At 46.4% G+C, this 18,764-nt stretch overlaps 1 long non-coding RNA gene across 1 annotated transcript; it reads left to right on the top strand.

Annotated features, from left to right (window-relative positions):
- Positions 1 to 709: 709 nt before the first annotated feature.
- Positions 710 to 16,157, top strand: LOC113625764 (uncharacterized). The gene is made up of 2 exons (XR_003434843.1): positions 710 to 1,105; positions 15,970 to 16,157. It is a non-coding gene; the product is annotated as an uncharacterized LOC113625764 (long non-coding RNA).
- Positions 16,158 to 18,764: the final 2,607 nt, after the last annotated feature.

The raw sequence follows: 18,764 nt of genomic DNA on the forward strand, positions 1-18,764 counted from the left end.
CAGGTGTGCGCAGCCCTGGTTCTCCCTTCCCTGGCTTCTAACTTAGAGTCTAACGCCCGTGTCCTGGCACAGGGGACTGGGAAGGCATCTGGGATTATCATTTAATATGGGTTAGGCAGGCTGCGTTCCATAGTGTAACGCAAAGTGGGGTCTGGCAGCTCGCTGCTCAAAAGCCAATAAAGAGGCAAGGTTGGTGGAAAGGAAAGTCTGCTTTGTTTCGGATGCTGGCAACCAGAGCGGGGAGGGCAGACTCCTGTCCAAAGGCCGACTCCCGCCACTGACAACCAGCGGACAAGAGCTTTTATAGTCGGAGGGAGGGGCTACCTGCAGAAAACAGCACAGTCGGCTCTGACAGTCATCTTGAAATTGGTCACTGGTGGTCTGATCAGCGTCATCTTGATTGTTTTAAGTAGTTAGTCTGCAGTTCCAGGGTCGGTTTGTGCCCATTTCCTTGAAGCCAGTTCTTGGAATTGTGGCAGCTTCTGTCATGGCTACCGTCTGGTCATCACGTAGTTAACTTCTTCCATCTGGTGAGGGTTTCAGCATCTATAAGACAGCTCACAGGATAGGGCTCAGAATATTCCTTGACGAGGAACTAAAGGTCCCTGACTTTGCTTACTGACTAAACTATTATTGTTTTGTCTTGTTGGGCTGTTTTCCTTTGTTTCTGCATTTTCTCACTTCTCTGATTTAAACTTATTCTTTGCCTACAGTTTTTCCACAGACAAGAGGAAGGCTGAGGACATGGGGGGCGAGGACCACAGGGTCCTGCTCTGTTTCAGTAGGGTGGAGAGTTACTCAAAGGGGGGAGGGTTCAAAAAGAATCACAGTTGTCCATGTTGGACCTTGATCTAGTGAACTTTGGATCCCTGATGTTAATGCCCTAACTGGCAATGTCTGCTGAAACTAAGGTTTTGCTATCTATCAGATTTATAGGATACACTGAAATCTCTAAATGTTTTTGTTTTTAAAGAAAGCAAAACACGAATGAGCTAAGACTCAGAAGAGAGCAAAAGGAACAGGATGTCAAAAGAAAAGTAGACAGAAGGCAATCACAGAGGCTAAAACACCATTAATGAATTATCGATAACAGAACATCAGAAGAGTGAGTACATCAGGAAAGCCAAGAGCTGCTTCTTAGATGAAAGCAATCAAGCAGGCATACTTCCAGAATATCTACTCAGGGGAGGAAAAGAACAAGCAAAATGAGAGGAGGGACGTGGCCACACCCTCACCTCCTGCCCATGCAACGCCTCAACCCCGAACTAGTCTCCCCGCAGCCTCTCTGGTTCTCTGCCCCAACACCCCTACCACAGCCAGACTGCCCTTCTGAAAGTGTGCGTGGATCCTGTCCAGCCATGCGAAAAGTCCTCCAGCATCTTCCCGTTGCCCTTAGCAATCCATCCAGCCTTCCAGAGATACCCAAGAGGGACTTCACCTGTGCCTGTCTCTTGGCCTCCTTGCTCATCACCTGCCTGCCTTTCCTTCCTGCCCTTCTTTTTTTTTAATTTTTAAATTTCCTTTTGGCTGCCTCGGGTCTTCGTTGTTGCACGTGGGCTTTCTCTAGCTGCAGCGAGCGGGGGCTACTCTTCGTTGCGGTGCGCGGGCTTCTCATTGCGGTGGCCTCTCCTGTTGCGGAGCTCAGGCTCCAGGCGCGTGGGTGCACAGGCTTCAGTAGTTGCAGCACGCGGGCTCAGTAGTTGTGGAGCACGGGCTCAGTTGCTCCGCAGCATGTGGGATCCTCCCAGAACAGGGCTCGAACCCGCGTCCCCTGCATTGGCAGGCGGATTCCCAGCCACTGTGCCACCAGGGAAGCCCTTTCCTGCCCTTCCTTTTGTCCTTTAACCTACCACGCACGTTCTGGCTTTGGAGCCTTGGCATTGCTGGCCCTTGGCCTTCACAGGCCTGCTTCCCACGAAACCCCAGCTCCTCTGAGCACTGTGTCCCAGGCAGCCACGTTCTCCTGTCCGCATCACAAGCCCTCGCTTTGTCATCTTCATGTCACTGTCTGCTATCAATTTGTTTACTTCGTCTATGGTTTCCCTCACTAGGATGCAAGCTCCATCAGAAAAGATCTCTGGGTATTTTCACGACTGTATCATCAGCACCTAAATCAACACCAGGCACAGTGATTTAACCCCTAAAATGTCAAGTCTCCCTGGCAGAGTCCTTATTATGAATTGAGTTTACAAAGTTAAACACAGTATTTATTGAAGGAAGGAATGAATAAGTATGGAGGAGTTTTAAAAGATTATAAAATACAATAAATGCTAATAAACAGAAGAATTTTTAACCGGACAAAATGGAAAACTTGAATAGTCCAATAATTAAAAATTTTAAAAAAATTTGTTAAAGATTTATTTTCCCCAAACTTCAGAATAGAAATCTGTAGATCAACCTGACCTTTTAACATAGGTGTGAAATCCTACATAAGATACTAGCCAATTAAATTTAACAGCACATTTAAAGAATCATTTATTATGATCATGTAGGATTTACTATCGGAATACAAGAATAACTACACTAATACTAATATATTAATAAATCATATTGGTAACATAAAAGGAAAAGTTCATTAGATGCTGAAGAGATTTGTGAAGTTCAAGGCTCTTGCCCTATTGAGATAAGAAAAAGCCTTAAAACACTAGAGATAAGAAGGTGCAAATGTGGGATAGAATATGTAGCTTTATTGAGCAACAGCTGACTTAACTGTGAAACCCTAGAAGTATTTCCATTAAAACCGTGGGTAAACCAAGCATGTCTGATATCGTTATTATTACTCACCATTTCCTGGAAGCTCTGGGCAATGCACTTAGATATCAAATGGAAATAAGATATATAATTACCTAAAAGGAGGGGGGAAAACGCACAGCCAATATTGTTGACTACCTAAGGAAACCCCAGACAATCAACTGAAGAAGCATTTCCTGATAAAGAATCAGCAAACTGGCTGGATGCAGATAACTAATATCTAAAAATTGAGAGCTTGCTTCTACACCAGCATGCTGCTGCATTCTTTGTCTGGTCTGAACCAAACTGTTTGTCTTAATTCAGAAGTGGGACCAGAACCTTCTTCATTAAGAAACTTATGATTTCCCATCAATGTGGTTCTCCCTCTTCCTCACTCTGGGAAGTCTACCGCACAGCACCTGCCCACGGGGAAGTGCACAGGCTGAGGAAGCTGCCCTGCTTGAAACTGATCTTAAAGGTGAGAGTCACTTGGATAAAGCAGGGGTGTGTGCAGGGGCGGGTGAAGAGTGGGGTGATGAAAATACAGCACAGTGTTCTCGTGCTGTTTAAAGGGCAGCTTGACAAGAGAATTACTCAAGGGGTCGATATCACTTGGCGCAAGTTGAATAATTTAAGACCTTTAAGCTTTTCTTTTTGGAAAAGAAATCGAGAGTTAATTGGTCTCTGGAAGTGATAGATCGCATGAGTGGAACCGGACGGGAGAAGGGGGTGCAGGTAGGTGGCAAAGGCATTGGGAGATTGTGGTGACTTTAAACGCCCTAACCTCTCCGGGCAGCGACATCCCAGATCAGAGGCTCAGCTTCCACGGGAAGAGCAACACACACGCTGGGTACAAAATTCTGTCAAAGGGTTTCTGCCAGGAGGGTCACCTTCTGACCCAGTGGCTCCAGACGCCTGTGAGCCTGTGGCTGCTGCAGGCCTCAGGCCATGGTAACGCTTTGGCAAAATGAATGAAGGGCAGTGTAGTGTGTACACGTGTTGGGTTCAGGTAGTTTACTGTCTTCTCTTGGGATGGATGATCTTTGTTTCTGAAAATCGCTACTTATTTCGCTGTTATATTTTCTTTGTGTGTGTTTGTTGATTGCTTAATGATCTTCCTTGGAATGTGAGAGTGCTACTGTTCTGTCTGCCTAACTCTGCTTCCCCTTTTGTGCTGGGATCAGGTTGTTTACCGTCTTTGGCCTGGATGATTCTGAAAATCTCTACATTTTTTGCTGTTATAGTATATTTTCTTTGTGTGTGTGTTTGTTGATTGCTTAATGACCTTCCTTGGAGCACTAGAATGCTACCGTTCTGTCTGCCTAACTCCCCTTCCCTTTTTGGGCTTTCCAATACATCTTATTGTTTTATTTTATTTTTTGCTTGTGTGTTCATTTATTCTGTTATGCCACATATATTAACCACCTATGTGGAATTTAGGGGAACTTAGGCCAAAACCATGAAAACAACTTTGCCCCTCATTGCAGCACACTTTGAGCTTCATTAGTTCATTAGTTCGGTGTGGGTTAAGTTTCAGATTCTTTTCCTGAGAGGATGGAGTGGGGAGAGAGAATGAGAGATTTTGGAATCCTCAAGAGAGTGGAAAAGACATAGAAAGATGAACAGGGGGGTTCACCAAATCAAACTGTGTGTGCCCCAACTTTCCCGGCACCTGAGTGGGTAGGTGTGGACCTTGGTTAATTCACTAGCGCCAACAGAAAGAGTTGTTCTTAAATCACGGACACTTTAAAGATGCTTGAAGGAGTGTTCACCACGTAAAGAGCTGCAGGATCTCAGTACCAGGGAATATGTGGGTATCATTCTGTAGATGTTTCCACTTGGGGTGAGTTAATAAAACTTATCAAAGCCAGGTGAAATTGGAGCAAATCTTTTGCAACCAGCACCTGTTACTGCCTCTCTCCAGCACCAGGCTATACGCGTCTTAAGGGCAGGGGCTGAGTCTTGTTCACCATTATTCCTAGTACAATACCAAATCAATATTTATTAATTAATTAATCATGCTACAGTGATGGCCCAGAGTGCCAGGACCCCCTTCCCAAATTAAAACCTAATTCCATCTTACCGTGGGAAATTGTTTCTTTTGACCCTAATTTTCTACCACGCTATGAAAATTTATGAGGGAGAAGATAGAGCTCATAAACTTTCCCCCAGTTCCAGGCAAGCCTCTTGTGTTCCAGAGCACACACCGTCCTTGAATGGCTGCACCTCCCAATGACTGCCCAGCTCACTTGGAATAAAATTTCAGCCCCTCGCTGGGGATGTAACCTCTTCCCTGCCAACCTCCCCAGAATGGGATGAAAGGAACCTTTGTCTTCATCACAAATCCTTTCTTAGGAAGACAAAATCAAACACACTGTCAAAACCCTGATGTTACCACTTTTAGCGTGTGAATGCTTGCTTACTGAAGGCGATGGGAAATGGAACAGCGGGACGCCTGCCGGAAAGAGGGCAGTTTCACAGCACCCGTGGCCTTGCCCCTCCCCCTTCCTCGGGAGGCCTGGGAAAAGAGCTGCGTGTACTCCTGCCTCAGCCTTGAGGACCAGGGCTTTCATTGTGCTGAGCTGGGTTTCCCACTGAGCTGCCACTCAGACGCAGCGGGACTGGAAGTCGGCAACCCCGCTGCCAAGGCCGAGTGAGCATCCAAGGACCATCTCCGCGGAGAAACGGCCGTGGGAAAATGCGGCCCCTCCCAGCATCACCCACGTCATCTTCACCAGCGCCTTCCGAGTTCAAGCTCCAAAACTGTAAATCCCCGTTCAGCTCCCACAACCTAGGATTCGCTGCTGCTGCTGCCGGTGGGTTAGGTCCCATCAGGTAGCCGAAAGCAAAGAGAGGAGAAGTGCGGGCTGGTCACCCCTTCCTGGAGGAGAACTTTCTGATTCAAATTCCTCGGGTGTCACTGCCAATTCAATTCACAGTTCACAGATAGATTCAACCGGGATTCCCCAGGAGAAAAGGCAGCAAGATTTGAAACTCAAATTTATTTTTAACATCTTTATTGGAATATAATTGCTTTACAATGCTGTGTTAGTTTCTGCTTTATGACAAAGTGAATCAGCTATACATATACATATATCCCCATATCCCCTCCCTCTTGCGTCTCCCTCCCACCCTCCCTATCCCACCCCTCTGGGTGGACACAAAGCCCCGAGCTGATCTCCCTGTGCTATGCGGCTGCTTCCCACTAGCTATCTATTTTACATTTGGTAGTGTATATATGTCCATGCCACTCTCTCACTTCGTCCCAGCTTACCCTTCCCCCTCCCCGTGTCCTCAGGTCCATTCTCTACATCTGCATCTTTATTCCTGTCCTGCCCATAGGTTCTTCAGAACCTTTTTTTTTTTTCTTTTTAGATTCCTTATATATGTGTTAGCGTACAGTATTTGTTTTTCTCTTTCTTAATTACTTCACTCTGCATGACAGTCTCTAGGTCCTTCTACCTCACTACAAATAACTCAATTTCGTTTCTTTTTATGGCTGAGTAATATTCCATTGTGTATATGTGCCACATCTTCTTTATCCATTCAACTGTCGATAGACACTTAGGTTGCTTCCATGTCCTGCCTATTGTAAATAGAGCTGCAATGAACATTGTGGTACATGACTCTTTTTGAATTATGGTTTTCTCAGGGTATATGCCCAGTGGTGGGATTGCTGGGTCGTATGGTAGTTCTATTTTTAGTTTTTTAAGGAACCTCCATACTGTTCTCCATAGTGGCTGTCTCAATTTACATTCCCACCAACAGTGCAAGAGGGTTCCCTTTTCTCCACACCCTCTCCAGCATTTATTGTTTGTAGGGTTTTTGATGATGACCATTCTGACTGGTGTGAGGTGATACCTCATTGTAGTTTTGATTTGCATTTCTCTAATGATGAGTGATGTTGAGCATCCTTTCATGTATTTGTTGGCAATCTGTATATCTTCTTTGGAGAGATGTCTGTTTAGGTCTTCTGCCCATTTTTGGATTGGGTTGTTTGTTTTTTTGATAGTGAACTGCACGAGCTGCTTGTAAATTTTGGAGATTAATCCTTTGTCAGTTGCTTCATTTGCAAATATTTTCTCCCGTTCTGAGGGTTGTCTTTTCGTCTTGTTTATGGTCTCCTTTGCTGTGCAAAAGCTTTTAAGTTTCATTAGGTCCCATTTGTTTATTTCTGTTTTTATTTCCATTTCTGTAGGAGGTGGGTCAAAAAGGGTCTTGCTGTGATTTATGTCATAGTGTTCTGCCTATGTTTTCCTCTAAGAGTTTTATAGTGTCTGCCCTTACATTTAGGTCTTTAATACATTTTGAATTTATTTTTGTGTATGATGTTAGGGAGTGTTCTGATTTCATTCCTTCACATGTAGCTGTCCAGTTTTCCCAGCACCACTTATTGAAGAGGCTGTCTTTTCTCCATTATATATTCTTGCCTCCTTTATCAAAAATAAGGTGACCATATGTGCGTGGGTTTATCTCTGGGCTTTCCATCCTGTTCCATTGATCTATAACTTCAGTTTTTGTGCCAGTAGCATACTGTCTTGATTACTATAGCTTTACAGTATAGTCTGTAGTACGGGAACCTGATTCCTCCAGTTCTGTTCTTCTTTCTCCAGATTGCTTTGGCTATTCCGGGTCTTTTGTGTTTCCATACAAATTGTGAAATTTTTTGTTCTAGTTCTGTGAAAAATGCCATTGGTAGTTTGATAGGTATTGCATTGAATCTGTAGATTGCTTTGGGTAGTATAGTCATTTTCACAACATTGATTCTTCCAATCCAAGAACATGGTATATCTCTCCATCTGTTTGTATCACCTTTAATTTCTTTCATCAGTGTCTTATAGTTTTCTGCATACAGGTCTTTTGTCTCCTTAGGTAGGTTTATTCCTAGGTATTTTATTCTTTTTGTTGCAGTGGTAAATGGGAGTGTTTCCTTAATTTCTCTTTCAGATTTTTCATCATTAGGATATAGGAATGCAACAGATTTCTGTGCATTAACTTTGTATCCTGCTACTTTACCAAATTCATTGATTAGCTCTAGTAGTTTTCTGGTAGCATCTTTAGGATTCTCTATGTATAGTATCATGTCATCTGCAAACAGTGACAGCTTTACTTCTTTTTTTCTGATTTGGATTCCTTTTATTTCTTTTTCTTCTCTGATTGCTGTGGCTAAAACTTCCAAAACTATGTTGAATAATAGTGGTGAGAGTGGACAACCTTGTCTTGTTCCTGATCTTAGAGGAAATGGTTTCAGTTTTTCACCATTGAGAACAATGTTGGCTGTGGGTTTGTCATATATGGCCTTTATTATGTTGAGGTAAGTTCCCTCTATGCCTACTTTCTGGAGAGTTTTTATCATAAATGGGTGTTGAATTTTGTCAAAAGCTTTATCTGCATCTATTGAGATGATCATATGGTTTTTCTCCTTCAGTTTGTTAATATGGTTTATCACATTGATTGATTTGCATATCTTGAAGAACACTTGCATTCCTGGAATAAACCTCACTTGATCATGGTGTATGATCCTTTTAATGTGCTGTTGGATTCTGTTTGCTAGTATTTTGTTGAAGAATTTTGCATCTATGTTCATCAGTGATATTGGCCTGTAGTTTTCTTTGTTTGTGACATCTTTGTCTGGTTTTGGTATCACGGTGATGGTGGCCTCGTAGAATGAGTTTAGGAGTGTTCCTCCCTCTGCTATATTTTGGAAGAGTTTGAGAAGGATAGGTGTTAGCTCTTCTCTAAATGTTTGATAGAATTCACCTGTGAAGCCACCTGGTCCTGGGCTTTTGTTTGTTGGAAGATTTTTAATCACAGTTTCAATTTCAGTGCTTGTGATTGGTCTGTTTATATTTTCTATTTCTTCCTGGTTCAGTCTCAGAAGGTTGTGCTTTTCTAAGAATGTGTCCATTTCTTCCAGGCTGTCCACTTTATTGGCATAGAGTTCCTTGTAGTAATCTCTCATGATCCTTTGTATTTCTGCAGTGTCAGTTGTTACTTCTCCTTTTTCATTTCTAATTCTATTGATTTGAGTCTTCTCCCTTTTTTTCTTGATGAGTCTGGCTAACGGTTTATCAATTTTGTTTATCTTCTCAAAGAACCAGCTTTAGCTTTATTGATCTTTGCTATCATTTCCTTCATTTCTTTTTCATTTATTTCTGATCTGGTTTTTTTGTTTGTTTGTTTGTTTTGTGGTACGCTGGCCTCTCACTGTTGTGGCCTCTCCCGCTGCAGAGCACAGGCTCCGGACGCGCAGGCTCAGCGGCCATGGCTCACGGGCCCAGCCGCTCTGCGGCATGTGGGATCCTCCCGGACCGGGGCACGAACCCGTGTCCCCTGCATCAGCAGACGGACTCTCAACCACTGCGCCACCAGGGAAGCCCTCTGATCTGATCTTTATGATTTCTTTCCTTCTGCTAACTTTGGGGTTTTTTTGTTCTTCTTTCTCTACTTGCTTTAGGTGTAAAGTTAGGTTGTTTAATTTGAGACGTTTCTTGTTCCTTGAGGTAGGATTGTATTGCTATAAACATCCCTCTTAGAACTACTTTTGCTGCATCCCATAGGTTTTGGGCCGTCGTGTTTTCAGTGTCATTTGTTTCTGGGTATTTTTGATTTCCTCTTTGATTTCTTCAGCAATCTCTTGGTTATTTAGTAGTGTATTGTTTAGCCTGCATGTGTTTGTATTTTCTACAGATTTTTTCCTGTAATTGACATCTAATCTCATAGTGTTGTGGTCGGAAAAGATACTTGATACGATTTCAATTTTCTTAAATTTACCAAGGTTTGATTTGTGATCCAAGATATGATCTATCCTGGAGAATGTTCCATGACCACTTGAGAAGAAAGTGAATTCTGTTGTTTTTGGATGGAATGTCCTATAAATATCAATTAAGTCCATCTTGTTTAATGTATCATTTAAAGCTTGTGTTTCCTTATTTATTTTCATTTTGGATGATCTGTCCATTGGTGAAGGTTGGGTGTTAAAGTCCCCTACTATGATTGTGGTACTGTTGATTTCCCCTTTTATGGCTGTTAGCATTTGCCTTATGTTTTGAGGTACTCCTATGTTGGGTGCATAAATATTTACAGTTGTCCTATCTTCTTCTTGGATTGATCCTTTGATCATTATGTAGTGTCCTTCTTTGTCTCTTGTAATAGTCTTTATTTTAAAGTCTATTTTGTCTGATATGAGAATTGCTACTCCGGCTTTCTTTTGATTTCCATTTGCATGGAATATCTTTTTCCATCCCCTCACTTTCAGTCTGTATGTGTCCATAGGTCCGAAGTGGGTGTCTCGTAGACAGCATATATATGGGTCTTGTTTTTGTATCCATTCAGCCAGTCTATGTCTTTTGGTTGGAACATTTAATCCATTTACATTTAAGGTAGTTATCGACATGTATGTTCCTATGACCATTTTCTTAATTGTTTTTGGTTTGTTATTGTAGGTCTTTTCCTTCTCTTGAGTTTCCTGCCTAGAGAAGTTCCTTTAGCATTTGCTGTAAAGCTGGTTTGGTGGTGCTGAATTCTCTTAGCTTTTGCTTGTCTGTAAAGGTTTTAATTTCTCTGTGGAATCTGAATGAGATCCGTGCTGGGTAGAGTAATCTTGATTTTAGGTTTTTCCCTTTCATCACTTTAAATATGTCCTGCCACTCCCTTCTGGCTTGCAGAGTTTCTGCTGAAAGATCAGCTGCTAACCTTATGGGGATTCCATTGTATGTTATTTGTTGTTTTTCTCTTGCTGCTTTTAATAATTTTTCTTTGTATTTCATTTTTGATTGTTTGATTAATATGTGTCTTGGCTTGTTTCTCCTTGGATTTATCCTGTATGGGACTCTCTGCACTTCCTGGACTTGATTGACTATGTCCTTTCCCATATTAGGGAAGTTTTCAACTATAATCTCTTCAAATATTTTATTAGTCCCTTTCTTTTTCTCTTCTTCTTCTGGGACCCCTATAATTCGAATGTTGGTGTGTTTCATGTTGTCACAGAGGTCTCTGATACAGTCCTCGATTCTTTTCTTTCTTTTTTCTTTATTATGCTCTGTGGTAGTTATTTCCACTATTTTATCTTGCAGGTCACTTATCTGTTCTTCTGCCTCAGTTATTCTGCTGTTGATTATTTCTAGAGAATTTTTAATTTCATTTATTGTGTTGTTCATCACTGTTTGTTTGCTGTTTAGTTCTTCTAGGTCCTTGTTAAACATTTCCTGTATTTTGTCCATTCTATTTCCAAGATTTTGGATTATCTTTACTATCATTATTCTCAATTCTTTTTCAGGTAGACTGCCTATTTCCTCTTCATTTGTTAGGTCTGGTGGGTTTTTGCCTTGCTCCTTCATCTGCTGTGTGTTTCTCTGTTTTCTCACTTTGCTTAACTGTGTTTGGGGTGTCCTTTTCGCAGGCTGCAGGTTCATACTTCCCACTGTTTTTGGTGTCTGCCCCCAGTGGCTAAGGTTGGTTCAGTGAGTTGTGTAGGCTTCCTGGTGGAGGGGACTGGTGCCTGTGTTCTGGTGGATGAGGCTGGATCTTGTCTTTCTGGTAGGCAAGACTGCATCCGGTCATGTGTTTTGGGGTGTCTGTGACCTTATTATGATTTTAGGCAGCCTCTCTGCTAATGGGTGGTGTTGTGTTCCTGTCTTGCTAGTGGTTTGGCATAGGGTGTGCAGCACTGTGGCTTGCTGGTCATTGAGTGGATCTGGGTCTTAGTGTTGAGATGGAGAGCTCTGGGAGAGCTTTTGCCATTTGATATTGCGTGGAGCTGGGAGGTCTATGGTGGACCAATGTCCTGTACTCGGCTTTCCCATGTCAGAGGCACAGGCCTCACACCCGGCTGGAGCACCGAGACCCAGTCAGCCACATGGGTCAGAAGAAAAGGGAGAAAAAAAGGAAGAAAGAAAGAAACAAATAAAATAAAATAAAGTTATTTAAAAAATAAAAGTTATCCAAATTAAAATTTTTTAAAATTATTAGAATAAAAAAATTTTTAAGTAATTTTAAAAAAAGAAAAAAGAGAGCAACCAAAGCAGAAAACAAATCCACCAATGATAACAAGTGCTAAAAACTATACTAAAGAAAAAAACAAAAAATGGGCAGACAGAACTCTAGGACAAATGGTAAACGCAAAGCTATACAGACAAAATCACACAAAGAAGCATACACATGCACACTCACAAAAAGAGAAAAAGGAAAAAAGTATATATATCTATATAAAAAGGAAGAGAGCAACCAATTCAATAAACAAATCTACCAATGATGATAAACTCTAAATACTAAACTAAGATAAACATAAAACCAGAAACAAGTTAGATGCAGAAAGCAGACCCCAAGTCTACAGTAGCTCCCAATATCCACCTCCTCAACTTGGGATGATTCGTTGTCTATTCAGGTCTTCCACAGATGCTGGTACATCAAGTTGATTGTGGAGATTTAATCGCTGCTCCTGAGGCTGCTGGGAGAGATTTCCCTTTCTCTTCTTTGTTCGCACAGCTCCCGGGCTCAGCTTTGGATTTGGCCCCGCCTCTGCGTGTAGGTCGCCGGAGGGCGTCTGTTCTTCGCTCGGATAGGACGGGGTTAAAGGAGCCGCTGATACGGGGGCTCTGGCTCACTCAGGCCGGGGGGTGGGGGTGGGGGGGGCACGTAGTGCGGGGCGGGCCTGCGGCGGCAGAGCCGGTGACGTTGCACCAGCCTGAGGCGTGCCGTGCGTTCTCCCAGGGGAAGTCGTCACTGGATCCCGGGACCCTGGCAGTGGCGGGCTGCACAGGCTCCCCAGAAGGGGGGTGTGGATAGTGACCTGTGCTCGCACACAGGCTTCTTGGTGGCGGCAGCAGCAGCCTTAGCGTCTCCCGCCCGTCTCTGGGGTCTGCGCTTTTAGCCGCGGCTCGCGCCCGTCTCTGGAGCTCCTTTAAGCAGCGCTCTTAATCCCCTCTCCTCGCGCACCAGGAAACAAAGAGGGAAGAAAAAGTCTCTTGCCTCTTCGGCAGGTCCAGACTTTTCCCCGGACTCCCTCCCGGCTAGCCGTGGTGCACTAACCCCCTTCAGGCTGTGTTCACGCCGCCAACCCCAGGCCTCTCCCGGTGGTCCGACCGAAGCCCGAGCCTCAGCTCACAGCCCCGCCCGCCCCAGCGGGTGAGCAGACGAGCCTCTCGGGCTGGTGAGTGCCGGTCGGCACCGATCCTCTGTGCGGGAATCTCCCCGCTTTGCCTTCCGCACCCCTGTGGCTGCGCTCTCCTCCGCGGCCCCGAAGCTTCCCCCCACCACCCCCATCTCCACCAGTGAAGGGGCTCCTAGTGTGTGGAAACCTTTCCTCCTTCACAGCTCCCTCCCACTGGTGCAGGTCCCGTCCCTATTCTTTTGTCTCTGTTTTCTCTTGTTTTTCTTTAGCCCTACCCAGGTACGTGGGGAGTTTCTTGCCTTTTGGGAGGTCTGAGGGCTTCTGCCAGCCTTCAGTAGGTGTTCTGTAGGAGCTGTTGCACGTGTACATGTATTTCTGATGTATTTGTGGGGAGGAAGGTGATCTCCACGTCTTACTCTTCTGCCATCTTGAAGCATACCTCGAAACTCTAATTTTAAATTGAATCATAGTCTAGTTAATCTTTTATAATTAATTACTCCATGTACAGCCACTGATCATTTCAGCATCCTTAGTCCCAAATCTGAGGTAACTGACGTTTGGCGAAGTCGTTATCTGCTTTTGATTCCATCTGTGCTGTCTTAACTGCTCTTTGAAATTACAGGGTCCAGGTGTTGTGCAGGTTAGACTTTTTTTTTTTTTTTTTGCGATACGCGGACCTCTCACTGCTGTGGCCTCTCCCGTTGCGGAGCATAGGCTCCGGACGCGCAGGCTCAGCGGCCATGGCTCACGGGCCCAGCCGCTCTGCGGCATGTGGGATCTTCCCGGACCGGGGCACGAACCCGTGTCTCCTGCATCGGCAGGCGGACTCTCTGCCACTGCGCCACCAGGAGAGCCCTAGACTTTTTTTTTCGTCTCTTTGTTAGTCTTATTTATATAAATGGGTTAATACTGTTTTAGTTGTGATTCATCTAATTTTTTAGAAAGCAGCTAATATTTGGATAGTCTTAGGTTTAGGTCAGAGTTTACAGAGATGCAGAGAGTTCAGACACACCGTTCCCGTTTCCCCCGTTGCCGACATCTTACTACAGCTGGGTCTGCTCCAGGAACCAACAGTGGTACGTTACCAGTAACCTGCATTCTGTACTCAAATTTCATCAGTTTCCCGCAATGCTCTTCTCTGTTCCAGGATCCTGTCTAGGTTCCTAGATTACATTTAGGTGTCATGTCTCTGTAACCTCCTCTGGTCTGTGACAGTTTGTCAAGCTTCCCTCCCCTTGTGCTGCCCACTGACCAGGAACCCTGGAGGGCTTCACGGGAGAGGTCACATCCAGGATCTTTGCTTTACAGCATCCTTTTGATGGCAAACTGATCACTCACTTCTCTGAGAGTGAAAAGGACCCCAACCCTTTGCTTGTCCCAGTCAGCACCACCACCCGTGATAAAGGGAGATGTCACCAGTGTTGATGTCAATCTTCTCTCTTCTGCTGCTAAGAAACGGATGCCTCTTCTGTGAAGCCTGGTCCCCAGTGCAGTTTGTAACTGTCGCTGGTCCCCCGTGTGGCCCCTTCCACTACAGCGTGAAGCTGGGACCCGGCCATGTCCTCATACCCCTGGTAGGGCTCACCGATGGGTGGAAGACTGTGTGGTATGAGGGATCAGAGCAAGGACCCTGTAGAGGCACAATGCCCCCACTCTGGACAGGCCCTGTAAGTCCTCAGCTGCTCTGGGGTTGGCCCCATCAGCTGCTGTGAGGTCAGGACCAGAGGGTCTCTGGAGGCCACAGGGGAGACGAGGTTGCCCAGCCATCTGGGAGGAAAGCGGGAAGAGGGGATAATATATGAGGACTGAGCCTTTTGCCGAAGGGAATGAGCAGGTCCCTGAGGGTAATGCTTCAATAATCCCATCAGACTGGATTGACTGAATCCTGGGAAATTCCGTCCCCACCGCCTCCCTGCAGTGCCCGGGGCTCCTGGGGACAGGCAGCTCAGGGATGGAGAGGGGCAGAGGAAGGGGTGTTGGGGGGGCACTGCACGGGCCGTACATGCCCCAGTCAGGTTCATCGTGGGCTGCAGCTGCTGGGGCAGAACCCCAGAGCATCCTCTGTTTCATGTCCCCAGCACTTCTGTAAGTATCGGAGGATAGATGGGCTTCTGCATTTCCTAGTTATAAATTTCATCTTGAGTCATCACTCCTGCAAAAGGGACTCACTACGGGTTTCCAGATAATCACAGAACAATGTGACAGATGGAGCTGCAGACCTACTTTATGGGACACGAGGACGCTTTGCCTAATGAGGGAGATGAAACATTTATGACCCTCATGTTTCACTTCCAACCCAAAGCCTAGGATATTTCATAAATATTATTTTATATCAAAGCTTGCAGAATCACTATCCCAGGAGCATTTGCTCAGTCAGATATTTCCTCTCTGGAAAGGCACTTGTGAGATCAGAGCCATGTGTGTAGCTACACAGGACACACACGTGCAGTGGGGAGGCCGACTCCCAGCCTGGGCTGTTCAGCTGAGAGCTGCCCCGGGAAGGAAACACCAGGCTCTGCTCTGTTTCATCAGCACCAGTGCTGCGGGGAAGGGCTGAAGTCTGCAATGGAATTTAAACAGCTATGCGAGCTTTGGAGAGGTCCAATCCTCCCTGCGCTCTGGGGCACACAGATGCAATTTTCAGCACCTCGGAAGGGAGAAAAATGGGGGATCATGGCATAGGATGTGAGCGCTGGGGTTTGCCGGGAGGGGGTGTGCTCACGCCAATGTCACCAATGAGGAAGCAGAGTCAGGGAGGTGCCGGGGATTTGGACCGAGGTCCCAGGGCTGCTCTGTGGGAACCAGGGCTCAGAGCAACCTCTGGGCAAAACCAGAACAAACCCCCGACACTTCATCTGTGTAACTTTACCAGGAACTGTACTGCTTAGCATCTCCTTTAGTCTTCACTACAACCCTATAGATGATGTATAGCAAGAAGTCTTGTTCTCATCTGATGTAAGGATCAGAAGCTCAGAGGGACCAGTTTCCCAGCTTACAGCTGGGCTAAGCCTCCTTCTGGCTCCACTGTGTGGTGCCCATTTCCCAAGAGTGGGTGAAGCTGGCCGAGGGCAGCTGCTTCTGACGTTTCCCACTGGCTCTCTAAAGGGGGCTGTTCTCTCCTCCTTCAGGTCATGGCAGTGCCGGGGGACAGGCCTGGTGGACAGAAAGGCCGAGAGCATCTCAACCACACTCGGACAACCTGACACCGCCACGCCGACTTCCTGGACGTTGTTTGTTACCCCCACCCGCCAAGCCCCAGTTTCCTCCTTTGTCCAACGAGGATGCGTGTAAATCAGTAAACGCACACGCGGGCCCACATGCACACCCACCCTGTTTGCTGGCGAACAACAATGACACTTGCAAGACTTTTCTCAGGCTGAACACGCAACAAGCCTCAGTCACCGCATCCTTGCAGGGGCCCTGAAGTAGGGTGACCGTGATCCCCAGTTTGTGAAGGAGGAGGCTGGGGCACGGGGTCCCCACCTGGGGTCAGCAGAGCTTTTGCCCCCCAGTCCTGCCTCAGGGTGCCCGGCAGGTGGGGACCGTGCAGGGATGGTGGGACCCACTGTGTCCGTAGCCCTGACCACCTACGTGGAACCAGGAGATTCTTTTTTTTTTTTTCACATTTTATTTTTTTTTAACATCTTTATTGGAGTATAATTGCTTTACAATGGTGTGTTAGCTTCTGCTTCATAACAAAGTGAATCAGCTATACATATACATATATCCCCATATCTCCTCCCTCTTGCGTCTCCCTCCCACCCTCCCTATCCCACCCCTCTAGGTGGTCACAAAGCACCAAGCTGATCTCCCTGTGCTATGCGGCTGCTTCCCACTAGCTATCTATTTTACATTTGGTAGTGTATATATGTCCATGCCATGCTCTCACTTCGTCCCAGCTTACCCTTCCCCCTCCCGGTGTCCTCAAGTCCATTCTCTACAGCTGCGTCTTTATTCCTGTCCTGCCCCTGGGTTCTTCAGTACCATTTTTTTTTTTTAGATTGCAGGCGATTCTTTGAGTGTAACGTCCAACTGTTGCAAAAAGTAAGAAAAATCATTCCAATCGTTCTTGTCTCCTTTTTGAAAGTGTGCTTAGAGTCCATTTCTCATGTCCGGGTCAGAAGGATTCTGAGCAGGCACATGAATGAGCGGACTTCTGAGTGATGCCACGTCCTCAAAGGATCACGTCAGTGAAGCAGCCGAGCCCGGCGTTCAGGCTGTGATCTTGGCCTTGAATCAGGCAGCCAGTTAGCTGCAGCAGATCCTTCTTAATTGTCCAAACTGTAACTGGGAAGCCTTGGCCAACCACTCGATATAGGAACACCTGGCATCTGACACCAAAGTCACGTGTCCTTCCCTTGGAACACATCTGGAACCCCGGTACACACACCCTCACTCCTCCAGAAAGTGGACCCGCCACTTAACAACACTTTGCTATTATAAAATACCTCTACCATTTTTCAGATTCAAAAGCCAAACACACAGCCATCTCTGTGCAGAGCGCAGACCTTGTTCTCGCCACCTGGTCCTCGGACGCCCCATCCCCGAGGGCACGCAGAGCCGGCGGCTGGGCTGGCCTCCGCCGGAAGCCCCAGGGTCCGAGGGGCCTTTCTGCACTGGGGGTGCTGGCGGGATCAGTTCCCGGTTGTCCCCAGGACGGGCTGCCTGTCTGGAGAGGACCGCCTACCTGGGGCCTGAGGTGCACGCCTGGCTGACCCCACGTCCCTCCCACCGCCACCGTGACACGGATGCCTCGCGGCCCTCTCTCCTTGCTTCTTCCCAGGAACCAGTGAGCATCTTTTGTCATCTTTCTTCCTCCAGAGCTCACTTATTTTTGGTTTCAGTCTTTCCGCGCTCTTCTCTAAAGCGTCAGATATTCCGGATGGACCTGTGGCATTTTGATGCCACTTTGCTCACCCTGGACATCCCCTAATGTGACACCCAGGGCAGATTAAATACACGCTGAACAAACGAATGACCTGTTGCAGGAAGGGGGACCCCTTCCAGGGCCCGAGGGCGGGCTCTTGTCTAACACTCAGAAATGAACTGTCCGAGGAGACACACGTGCTGACAAAACAAAAGGCTTTACTGGGAACGGGGGCCCGGGCGGAGAGCAGGAGAGTAAGGGAACCCAGGAGAACTGCTCTCCGCGTGGTTCACATTCTCGGGGTTTACGGTGACGGGGTTACTTAACGGGTTGTCTCTGGCCATCATCTCCCTCGGCCCATATTTGGTCTGACTCGGTCCTTCCTGGTGGCGCGCGCATCTCTCGGCCAAGATGGAGTTCAGCGCGAGGGTTTCTGGGAGGCTGGCAGGACCAATCGTCTCTTCCCTCCTCCTCGCGGCCCCGCCCGAATTCTCGCGATTAGTTGTCAGCGGCAGCGCTGCGTTCTCTTTGCGGACCTCCTGAGGTGAGACGACTCGCGGAAGTGGTTAGCGTTCTGTGGCCAAGGCGGGCTGTTTCGGTCAGCGGTTCCCTAACAGGACGAAGGAGTGAACTTCATTTTTGGCCACACAGGCCACACCAGCCAGGCCGAATCCCAGGCGACAATGTCGTTCACGAACAGAGAACTGGGACATATTTCACTTGCTGATTTGGGATCGAAATTGAGAAGCAAGACATTGAAGAAGGTTAGAAAACAGTAAGTACCGATTAAGATCTTAATGAGCTTTTTAGTGCTAATAAAAGGTCCTCACCTGGTTCCCTTGTGTAAGGAGGGCTCATTAACGGATATTTGGGGAGATGGAGACGTGAGGCTGGGTCCTGTGGCCTCAGGAGGACAGAGCAGAAGCCTGTCTCTCTCAGTCTGAATGGACCTCAGCTCTCAGGGCAGGACTGCCCAACGCCTTCTGTCTTTCACTTTGCTTCCACTATTTTCTGCTAACTCTGTCTCTGTATTTCACATTCAAACTCCCCAAGAGG

The sequence above is a fragment of the Aethalodelphis obliquidens genome, unplaced genomic scaffold (assembly GCF_003676395.1).
Source record: "Aethalodelphis obliquidens isolate GAN/ISIS:26980383/991018 unplaced genomic scaffold, ASM367639v1 scaffold16, whole genome shotgun sequence".
NCBI classification, from domain to species: domain Eukaryota; kingdom Metazoa; phylum Chordata; class Mammalia; order Artiodactyla; family Delphinidae; genus Aethalodelphis; species Aethalodelphis obliquidens.